Source organism: Schistocerca gregaria, chromosome 8 (genome assembly GCF_023897955.1).
Source record: "Schistocerca gregaria isolate iqSchGreg1 chromosome 8, iqSchGreg1.2, whole genome shotgun sequence".
Classification (NCBI taxonomy): Eukaryota; Metazoa; Arthropoda; class Insecta; order Orthoptera; family Acrididae; genus Schistocerca; species Schistocerca gregaria.
Window position 1 is genome coordinate 359,572,495 of NC_064927.1, and position 12,325 is coordinate 359,584,819.

The 12,325-nt window shown below is 43.2% G+C and overlaps 1 long non-coding RNA gene across 3 annotated transcripts in view; it reads right to left on the reverse strand.

The window, feature by feature from the left end:
• The window catches only part of LOC126284556 (uncharacterized), a 395,186-nt gene that overhangs the window by 49,732 nt on the left and 333,129 nt on the right, over nucleotides 1-12,325 (reverse strand). The gene's annotated exons all lie outside the window — the stretch shown is intronic.

Sequence of the window (12,325 nt, forward strand, 5' to 3'; positions counted from 1 at the left end):
AGTGGATGAAAATCAGTGTGGGTTTAGGCCTCTTAGACGTTGTCAGGGCCAGATCTTTAGCTTACGGCAAATAATGGAGAAGTGTTATGAGTGGAACAGGGAATTGTATCTATGCTTCATAGATCTAGAAAAGGCATATGACCGGTTTCCTAGGAGGAAGTTATTGTCTGTTCTACGAGATTATGGAATAGGAGGCAAACTTTTGCAAGCAATTAAAGGTCTTTACTTGGATAGTCAGGCAGCAGTTAGAGTTGACGGTAAATTGAGTTCATGGTTCAGAGTAGTTTCAGGGGTAAGACAAGGCTGCAACCTGTCTCCACTGTTGTTCATATTATTTACGGGTCATATGTTGAAAACAATAGACTGGATGTGTGAGATCAAGATATGTGAACACAAAATAAGCAGTCTTGCATATGCGGATGACTTAGTTGTGATAGCAGATTCGGTTGAAAGTTTGCAAAGTAATATTTCAGAGCTAGATCAGAAATGTAAGGACTATGGTATGAAGTTTAGCATCTCCAAAACGAAAGTAATGTCAGTAAGAAAGAAATATAAACAGATTGAGTGCCAAATAGGAGGAACAAAGTTAGAACAGGTGAACGGTTTCAAGTACTTAGGATGCACATTCTCACAGGATAGCAACATAGCGAAAGAACTGGAAGCGAAGTGTAGCAAAGCTAATGCAGTGAGCGCTCAGCTACGATCCACTCTCTTCTGCAAGAAGGAAGTGAGTACCAAGACTAAGTTATCTGTGCACCGCTCAATCTTTCGACCAACTTAGTTGTATGGGAGCGAAAGCTGGGTGGATTCAGGTTACCTTATCAACAAGGTTGAGGTTACGGATATGAAAGTAGCTAGGATGATTGCAGGTACTAGTAGATGGGAACAATGGCAGGAGGGTGTCCACAATGAGGAAATCAAAGAAAAACTGGGGATGAACTCTATAGATGTAGCAGTCAGGGCGAACAGGCTTAGATGGTGGTGTCATGTTATACGCATGGGAGAAGCAAGGTTACCCAAGAGACTCATGGGTTCAGTGGTAGAAGGTAGGAGGAGTCGGGGCAGACCAAGGAGAAGGTACCTGGATTCGGTTAAGAATAATTTTGAAGTAATAGGTTTAACATCAGAAGAGGCACCAATGTTAGCACTGAATAGGGGATCAAGGAGGAATTTGATAAGGGGGCTATGCTCCAGACTGAACGCTGAAAGGCATAATCAGTCTTAAATGATGATGATGAGGTCTAATCTAATTTTTAACCTAGCTTCCATACATTTAAAAAAAATTGCTTTCAATGTCTTCCATCGAAGACACGCAAATCGACGACCCTGTAGTTGTTGGCGGTGCGGATTACATCTCTTCTGGGGGGGGGGGGGGGGGTGTTGCTGTGGCTGGTTTCTTTATTCCGTCCCACACTCATCATCTCAAGTAGCACTTGCACCCAAAATCCTCAGTTATTTGTTGGAGATATTCCAGTCCCTGTCTTCTCCTCTAGTTTTTACTCCCTACTGCTGCCTAAAGTGACATGGAAGCTATTCAGTGAGGTGTTAACACACACGCATGCTGTCATCCTGTCTCTTGTCTTCCAAATGTTCCTCTTGTTGCTGATTCTGTGAATAACTGTGGTTAAAAAATTTCAAAATACACTCTAAGACGAAAAAAGACGCACCACCAAGGAATTATCCGAATGTGGCAGAAATCGGTAGATGAGATGTATATGTAGAGGAAAATGAACTGTTACAAAATTAAATGAGTTATTCAAGAGAACGAGCTTCGCAAATTTAGCAAGTCAATAACGCCTTCGTCCGCCTCTGGCTTTTATGCAAACAGTTATTGTGTTTTGAATTGGCTGACAGACTTGTTGGATGTCCTCCTCAGGGATATCGTAACAAACTGTGTCCAATTGACGCGTCAGATCGTCAAACAACCGGGCTGGTAGGCGGGCCCTCCCCACAGTGCTTCCAAAGCTTTCAGCTGAGTAGAGATCCGGCGATCTTACTGTCCTAGGTGGCTTGCCATGAAGGGCAACAAAACGAGGCGTAGAACCTCGTCGACGTAGTTCTGTGCTGTAAGGATGCCGCAGGTGACAACCAAAGGTACACTGCTATGAAAAGAAATGCCACATCCAACCATTACTCCCGGTTGTCGGGCGACAGTTCAAAAATGGTTCAAATGGCTCTGAGCACTATGGGACTTAACTACTGTGGTCATCAGTCCCCTAGAACATAGAACTACTTAAACCTAACTAACCTAAGAACATCACACACATCCATGCCCGAGGCAGGATTCGAACCTGCGACCGTAGCAGTCGCGCGATTCCGGACTGCGCGCCTAGAACCACTAGACCACCGCGGCCGGCTCGGGCGACAGTCAGCTTGGTATCTTACCGCTGTTCAGGGTGTGTCTATAAAAGTCGTCGCTGGTCATTGGGTCCCATTTCCAAGCGGGATCACTGAAGACAATTCTACTCCAGTCAACGAGATTCCATATCGAAGATATGTCCGGAGACGCACCGGACCTGACTGTCGCCCGCAGTGCAGCTCGACAGCCGGGTGTGATGGTGTCATCATTTCTTTTCATTGCAGGACCCCTTGTCATCCGCGACACCCTTGCAGCAGAGCAGTACCTCGATGATTTCATACGCCTCGTTTTGTTGCCCTTCAAGGCAAGCAATCCGGGGTTTACCTTTGAACAGGATAATGCCCGTCAGCACACGGAGAGACTTTCTACTCCTTGTTTTCGTGCTTGCCAAACACTACCTTGGCCAGGGAGGTCGCCGAATCTCTTCTCAAATGAGAATGTTTGGAGCTCTATGGGCAGAGACATCCGGTCAGCTCGGGATTCTGACTATCTAACTTGAAAATTGGACAGAACTTGGCAAAATATTCTTCAGAAGTACCACAACTCTATAAGTCAATGCCAAACAGAATAACTGCTTGCATAGGAGGTAGACCAACGAGCTACTGACTTGCTCAAATTGTGAAGCTCTATCTCTTGAATAAACGATCCAGTTTTTCTGATACTGAAATCATTCTTTGTGCATATATGTACATCACATAATCAGATTTCCGTCCCGTTCCCGTTCCTTCATGTTGCCTCGATTTTTTTTTATTACAGTTTATTTATTTTTTCAAATGCGTTTCACTCAAACTCGTTTATTTTCACTCTTACCCTTTTTAATATGAAAACGACTTCGATTAAGACTTTCATTACAGAACTTGTGCAAAGGACTGATGTAAATAAGAGAGAAATGAAAGAGTACAGAAAGACTGCGTTGCTAGCTCATTGAACATAAAAGTATTGATTAGGTAACTAACAGTAAAATATTGTTCTTAGCACTAGATGAAATACTGCTTCTTCGTCCAACTATGTTAACGTTTCCTGTACGGAGCATATTTCGAAGAGTTCCTGGTCGTCTTCCTCAGGTGCGGTGAGAAGTGGTTTCATGTGTCCTAGCTGCTTGGGCAGCAACAGACCGTGAGATGTGCTTGCTGTCAAACGCACATCATTGTTTGATGCCTGGCGTCCGTTATAATTTCTGATGCAAAAATTTTTCCTCTCCTCGTTTATTTATTCTAAACAGAAGATATTGATGTTCTTCGGCTTTGATAGTTGAGATAAGAGGTGGGATCTTCCTAAGATCTGTACCGTTTCCGAAGCCACGTTGAAATTCAGATCTCCGCAGCTTTTTTTTTTTCGATATATTCGTTGACCACTTTGTAGTGAAAATGGAACCACCACCACGATACTGGTTTTTGTAGTACCACATTTCATGACAGCATCACTGTTAGCGTTCGGATGCAATTGATTCGCTTGGATTTTTCCGCGAGATATGTCGCTGAGAGTCCTAGCATCCCACCCCACCTTTATTGACGATCTGCCACAAATACGACATGCCTCGTTGGCAAGTAATGCGAAATGTAGTTGGTAGTGGGCTTTCGGTGGCCTCTTTCCATTGCGACATTACAAATGCTTTTTTCTTTGTTGATATCACTGACGTTCACTTGATTTTCTCTTCCATTTGGAGTCTAACAATTTTTTTTACAAACCCCAAGCTTAATTATGTGTAAATAAAGTTAATTTATTTGGAAATAAAAGTATTTTCAGGTACAACAACTCAGGAAAATGTTGCTGTTAGGAGGACGCTTACTCCTATTACAAATCCATAAACGAATGAGGATCATAAGACGGGATATTTCTTTGTGTATTTTTTTAAATTCATCTAATTTCTTTAATCGACGCTCTCTATGTCATCCGAAATATGGAAGTGTTAAGTGTGTGTAGACGTTGCGTTTGAAACTGTTTTTTTTATTTAAGTAGTGTGCCTATGAAAATTAATATGAATTTAAAATTACAGAAATGGAGAGTTAGAATCCCATCAATAGGGAAGCAAACAAAATACCATGATTCACTGACAAATTGCAGTACTGTGTGTAATTAGTGTTCTGCACTTATAAGGGAGCAATTCAGTAGCAATCCATTTTGAGCCGGTGAAAGAGTATGACACCATCTTCTGACACAGTCATTAGGTGGCCCAATCTTTAACAGTATGATCAGACAAGTGCGGGTGACGTAAAACGAAGTGGCAGACCGCCTCTCTGAGAAGAACCAGCAATCGGAAGAGCCTGCCGCTCGAACCATTCGAGCTGATATTGGAAAAGTGAAAATCATTCAAGGACCAGTTTTGAACACCTTGCACGAGAACTTCAACTTGACAAAAGCCACTGCCCTTCGTTTTCTGCGATTGCTACACTGTTTAAAATAACCAAATAAACGAATAGAAACGAACCGAGACAGCAGAGAAAATATGACTGCTACTTCGGGCCAATCCAGGTGACTTCCTTGGCCACCTAATCACCTCTATTACCATGGGCAACTGCTACATGCATCACTATGATCCTGAGATAAATGGATAAAGTAAACAGTGGAAACGTTCGGATTAATTAACGCATAAAAAGTTCTTATAAGGCGAAAACTGTCACAGAAGAACAATACTGACGTGATTGGGGGAGGCAGTCAACACGAAGCACTGCGAGAAGCTGTCCAAGTGAGTGTTTTTGCTTCAAGACAACGTCCCAGCTCATTCTGCACATGCTGATGAACTACATTTTCTAAGGACTCTCCCAATGAATCTCAACCTGGCAGCCGCCTTACCGCCGGCCAGAGTGGCCGAACCGTTCTAGGCGCTACAGTATGGAACCGCGCGATCGCTACGGTCGCAGGTTCCAATCCTGCCTCGGGCATGGATGTGTGTGATGTCCTTAGGTTAGTTAGGTTTAAGTATTTCTAAGTTCTAAGGGACTGATGACCTAAGAAGTTAAGTCACATAGTGCTCAGAGCCATTTCTGAACCCGTCTTACCAACAATTAATTTTATATGATCATTCCACTTCAAATCGTTCCGCAAGCTTACTCCCAGATATTTTACAGAAGTAACTGCTACCACTGTTTGTTCCGCTACATGGGTGTGCGCCTATTTCCCTCTAGAGGCGGATTTGGAACCCCAGTCCTCTTGTATAGGTACCATACCTTCACCTGTAGGCAATGACTTTACAAATCCTGGAGACGGTCCCTTTTCACAGCCTTCGGCTCCTCTCTATTTGGATGATGGCAATACATGACATCACACATCGGACAACCTCTGCAAGGAGCCACACGTGCAGATGCGTGTGGTCTTCTCTCCCTACCCCATTCCGTCACCCTCTTTCCGTTCGTGCGTTGCGTGTATGTGTGTGTGTGTGTGTGTGTGTGTGTGTGTGTGTGAGAGAGAGAGAGAGAGAGAGAGAGAGAGAGAGAGAGAGTCTATGCCGGATGCGACGCAGGGCGTGCGCGGCCGGGCATTACGCCTCGCAACGACACATTGTGGCCGCGTTTTAATGAGCGCACCAGCCGATTGTGTTGACGTGCCGCGTCTCCTGCGCAGGCCATGCATAATTCATGCGGAGCCGCCCCGCAGGAATGTGAACCCAGGACGGCCCGCGGGGCACCCTCTGTGCCACGTCTCGCTGAGGTGAGGTGACGCCGATTGTGTCTTCACGCAGGTGCGTCGCATCAGAAGAGGAAGACATCCGCGCCGAGTACAGATACACAATTGGAAGCATATGCATCTCCGTCTCTGACTCTGGTAAGTGTGAATGAAAGTCACTGTACATAGCGTAAGCGTGGACCTAAACTGAATTCCTTACCTTCGTTATCCTATATCATGTAGAACACCGTGGAAATGAGCGTATGGCATCATTGGCAGAGAGGCCCCACCCGGTGAAGTTTGGCTGTCAAGTGCAAGTCTTATTTCAGTCGACACTACATTCGGCGACTTGCGCCCTGGTGATGAAGATGAAATGATGATAAGGACAAACAAAAATTACGCGAAGCGAAATGTAGTGTGAGGAGGGCTATGCGAGAGGCGTTCAATGAATTCGAAAGTAAAGTTCTATGTACTGACTTGCCAGAAAATCATAAGAAATTTTGGTCTTACGTCAAACCGGTAGGTGGATCAAAACAAAATGTCCAGACACTCTGTGACCAAAATGGTGCTGAAGCAGAGGATGACAGACTAAAGGCCGAAATACTAAATGTCTTTTTCCAAAGCTGTTTCACAGAGGAAGACTGCACTGTAGTTCCTTCTATAGGTTGTAGCACAGATGATTAAATTGTAGATATCGAAATAGACGACAGAGAGATAGAGAAAAAATTAAAATCGCTCAAAAGAGGAAAGGCCGCTGGACCTGATGGGATACCAGTTCGATTTTACACAGAGTACGCGAAGGAACTTGCCCCCCTTCTTGCAGCGGTGTACCGTAGTTCTCTAGAAGAACGTAGCGTTCCCAAGGATTGAAAAAGGGCACAGGTCTTCCCCGATTTCAAGAAGGGACTTCGAACAGATGTGCAGTACTATAGACCTATACCTCTAACGTCGATCAGTTGTAACACGTATTATGTTCGAGTATAATGACTTTTCTGGAGACTCTGTACGAATCAGCATGGGTTTCGAAAAAGACGATCGTGTGAAACCCACCTCGCGCCATTCGTCCAGGAGGCTCAGAGGACCATAGACACGGGTTCCCAGGTAGATGCCGTGTTTCTCGACTTCCGCAGTGCGTTCGATACAGTTCCCCACAGTCGTTTAACGAACAAAGTAAGAGCATATGGACTATCAGACCAATTGTGTCATTGGATTGAAGAGTTCCTAGATAACAGATCGCAGCATGTCATTCTCAATGGAGAGAAGTCTTCCGAAGTAAGAGTAAGTTCAGGTGTGCCACAGGGTAGTGTCGTAGGACCGTTGCTATTCACAATATACATAAATGACCTTGTGGATAACATCGGAAGTTCACTGAGGCTTTTTGCGGATGATGCTGTAGTATATCGAGAGGTTGTATCAATGGAAAATTTTACTGGAGTGCAGGAGGATCTGCAACGAATTGACGCATGGTGCAGACAATGACAATTGAATTTCAATGTAGACAAGTGTAATGTGCTGCGAATACATAAAAAGAAATAACCCTTATGATTTAGCTACAATATAACAGGTCACCAACTGGAAGCAGTTGATTCCATAAATTATCTTGGAGTAGGCATTAGGAGAGATTTAAAATGGAATGATCATATAATGTTGATCGTCGGTAAAGCAGATGCCACACTGAGATTCATTGGAAGAATCCTAAGGAAATGCAATCCGAAAACTAAGGAAGTAGGATACAGTACGCTTGTTCGCCCACTGCTTGAATACTGCTCAGCAGTGTGGGATCCGTACCAGATAGGGTTGATAGAAGAGATAGAGAAGATCCAACGGAGAGCAGCGCGCTTCGTTACAGGATCATTTAGTAATCGCGAAAGCGCTGTGGAGATGATAGATAAACTCCAGTGAAAGACTCTGCAGGAGAGACGCTCAGTAGCTCGGTACGGGCTTTTGTTGAAGTTTCGAGAACATACCTTCAGGGAGGAGTCAAGCAGTATATTGCTCCATCCTACGTAAATCTCGCGAAGAGACCATGAGGATAAAATCAGTGAGACTAGATTCCACACAGAGGCTTACCGACAATCCTTCTTTCCGCGAACAATAAGAGACTGGAATAGAAGGGAGAAGCGATAGAGGTATTCAAGGTACTCTCCGCCACACTCCGTCAGGTGGCTTGCGGAGTATGGATGTAGATGTAGATGTAGAGAACAACACAACACCTAGTCCCCGAGAGGAAAAAGTCTCCAATCCAGCCGGCCGGTGAGGCCGAGCTGTTCTAGACGCTTCAGTCTGGAACCGCATGACCGCTACGGTCGCCTCCTGCCTCGGGCATGGATGTGTGTGATGTCCTTAGGTTAGTTAGGTTTAAGTAGTTCTAAGTTCTAGGGGACTCATGACCTCAGATGTTAAGCCCCATAGTGCTCAGATCCATTTGAATCTCCAACAGAGCCGGGAATCGAACACGGACCCGCTTGCATGGGAGGCGAGCACGTTTCCACTCAGCTACACAGGCGGACTAGAACACCATACAAGGAAGGCTTCCACGACAGGATGTTTCAGACGCTGAGAATTTTTCCGCGTTGTATGGCCATGGTGCATGGAACTCCCTGACGTTTCGTCCAAGTCTACGTTGGACATCTTCGGAAGTGCTCCTCGTTGTGCTGAGTCTTGCTTACTGACGAGTCGGACGTCGAAGAGCGGCCTAAATACCGCGGAAAGTAGGCGTGGTCTGGATTTCAGGTGATAGCAAAGACAAACATCGTCAAAGATAAAAAGTTTTAACTATCTATTACAGTATGTCAAAGATAAAAAAAACTTCTCATCGATTCTGAGGCGCCATAGTCCATATATCACTGAGTTTCATAGCTTCTTCTTTTCTGTTAAAATTATCCCCATGTTTATATATTTCGATGGCTTCTCTATATACCCATGGATAATAGTTCGTCATAGTACATAAAACTTCAGTTTCCGGAAATTTCACTACGTGAAGTCCGACTCGTCAGTCGGCAAGGCTCAGCACAACCAGGAGCACCTTCGAAGATGTCCAACGTAGCCTTGGACGAAATATCAGGGATTGAAGAGTTCCATGGACCACGGCCATACAACCCGGAAAAATTCTCAGCAGCTGGGACTAGAACACCGTTCTGACAACCGACGTCCGCTTCGTCCTTCCCCAAAGGCGTAATTTGACTCCACTGTTGTAGGGCTGCGTGATCTTGAAAATCACGCTGCTGGACATGAAAGTCTCAATGAGAAACCGCAAATGCTTATCTACTGTAGCGACTTCACGCGACTAAGAAGAACACTTTCTAGCCGTTGCAGTCAGGTAAATTTCTTGATGGCACCGGGCATCGCAACCGGAACTCCCACCTAATACTCGCACACACACACAGACATAACAGAATTTTTTGAATTGCGTATAACTTTTTACATTGCAGACAGGATTACACTCTTTGAAATTCTGGAGGCAGCAAGGATAAAACACAGACAGAAATGTTATCTTCAACCTGTTCAGAAATCAGACCGTATTTAATAGAGGAGGATGAGAAGATACGAAGAGGAGTCGCGCATTTCATCACTATTTCTTTTCGAACACAAAAGAGTGTCACGGAGAAGCTCATACAAAACCAGTGCCAGACCCTACAAGAGAAGTGTTGCGCATCTCGGAGCTATTTATAGAACTGTGTACTGTAAGCAACAGTGAAACACATCATATAATTTTATAGCCCTGATGAACGTCTATTGAAAGTATGAATATACTAATATTGTAGCGGTTAATCGCCGTCTGTTAACATTCAGTGTAAAAGTGAAAACAACGGTGATTAAAATAGTACATAGGTAGAAATATAATTATGGAAGCTAGCTCGGCCTTTTTCAGGTGAATCGGTGGTGAATGACCAACTTGTAGGCTCACTGCAAAGTATAACAAGCACCTTGACACTATACCCTTCTCTTCGTTATCGCTGGAAAAGTACATGTTTCGATTGTTAGTTATTTAAATATCCCAACAGGCAATACAGTTGTGGCTTCAAATATGTTCCAAAATATGACATTTGCTTACTAAAATTTGTACAAAATAATGTTGTAGAGTTATTGAAACAATTATAAAATATTTGGGATGTCCTCTTGAGCCTTCAATAGGATTACAAAGACTTAGGTTTGGTGAAAACAAAATAAGTGACGTTGCGTTCAACATATTGTGAACGGAGAACAACTGACACATTTAAAATGTCAACAGATGCTCCACTATATCAATCAAGTATTCCCCATATGTGAGACAGCAGTAAATGGTTGTGGAACTTTTCGCCTGTGATCACAGTTTGAGAATGCATAGCAGTAAAAACAATCAGCTTGCCCGTCTCCCGGAGGAATGTGCACTATTCATAGACCAAATCATGTTATCTAATCCACGGCAAGTTTCATAATTAAACTTGAGCTTAGAATGTTAGCAAACCTAGTGAACCTCACTTTGTGCAGTGCACTTTCAATTAGCTGATAGATACCGCACTCCTTTTCGAATGTTGTTGTACTCTAATTATTAATGAATGAGAATCTGTATTTACTATACCAAACAAAAACGCTGCTACAAAATCTAAGACGGTTAATATCGTCAAGAAACGTCAGTTAAAGCAACAGAATCGATCACCATATTTTTTGAATTCGCGAACACACACAAGAAACACTGAAAATAGACCGAGCGTCAAGAGCAATCGACATAGAGAGCCCTTGTGAGAGCCAAATACCCATTCTGTAAGAGCACAACACTGTTCGTTGGCACGTTATTGCGCTACGCACGTTCGTGCGTGATTTCCCTGTGGGATTCGCATTCTTTTTTCTTCATTCGTATAGCGCTGCGTTGCATCTCTAATGAATGAAGCGTGGATTTACACCTAGATGATGCAGGTGCAAATGAACGAACCAACGTACCGCTCTTTCTGCCGTCAACACGTATAGCACTGGAAATTAGGTCGGCATTAACTTTCCCGATAATTTCTTGCTACTGACAGCTCATCACATTCTAAAATCGGAATCGTTGTTTACGAGACGTACTTTTTATATTTCTTTTATTGTCAGATAAAATATCGTTCACTGAACTGTGAGCTTAACAAACCGAACAGAACACGAGACACTCACTTAAAAGCGCAACCTGGTCACTTGGGAGTGGCTCAGAGGGCGTAGAACTGTTAGAGGTCATGTTACTCTCCACCTGTGACGCCAGTCAGGGAACTGGAGTGTTGTGTACATGCCAGTCTATCGTATGTAATCCGAGCATTGAGATGGAGGCATGAAAGAAGAGCAGATGACTACGTGAATGGAACTGACCGACTTGTTGATGTGTCGAAGTGGAATGTCCAACGTGTATACAAGGAGTGTTGTATCCTTCGCAGTCATGTAACATGATGTGCAATAAGTGATTGTAAAAAGGGCTTAACCGACAGAGAACCGAGGTGACTGTCACATCTTGTCAATAACATCCGGTTTCAAACCCACAAAAACTGCTGCTGTTAACGAAGTCAGTGGACCTTCTTTTGTCACATACTGGAGTATCCAAGACATACAGTAAATGCATAACACAGTCCAGTAAAGTACAAATACTAATTCTGCAGCTGATGCAGTTCTGATGACATAACAAGAACAGTCTCGTATACTTATAATTAGATAATACCATAAAATATGAATTTAATGAAAGATTTATTTGTTTTTAAAACGTCTGAAGAAACAGAAGTTGATGACGATCTTGCAGTTTCAGTATATTTATGAAATTTATTCGCAATTGTTGAATCTTTCTGACATTAGCTGCATTCTGTACGAAGAAATTACTTGTTGGTGACAGGTGACAGTGTGGCATGGAAGTTCGGGCCTGTCCTGTAGGCGTGCTCTGGTAGCCAAAGTTTTTGAGGCCACAACCTGCATCAAACGAGAGATCAGGGTTCGTGCCCCAGTCCGACAGAAGTTTTCATGTGTCACGATTCGGTAAGATTCCGTAGTTGCAAATAAAATTTCATATCTAATGCAGTTATATCAGAAAGATTCAACAGTTGCGAGTACATTTCATAAATATAAGATTTATTATATTTTAGAAAAGATCATTAGTCTCATACTTTCGAAGTGTTTAAAAAATGTAATTACATTTGAAGCTATTGCCATTCGAATTATTAATTATGAGCTCTTAAAACAGACTTGAAAAAGATAGTTAATACACAAGTATTTTTTCGTGTTAAAGAGGTACTTTGATTTGTAATATATTAGTTTTTCTTGGCGAGTTAGCAAGGAGTTGCGAGTTGAATGTGGTGGTTGCTGCTAGCACTGAATGATGTGTTAACGTTGAAACAGTTATACTGAACTGAAATTAATTCCGCATATGCAATA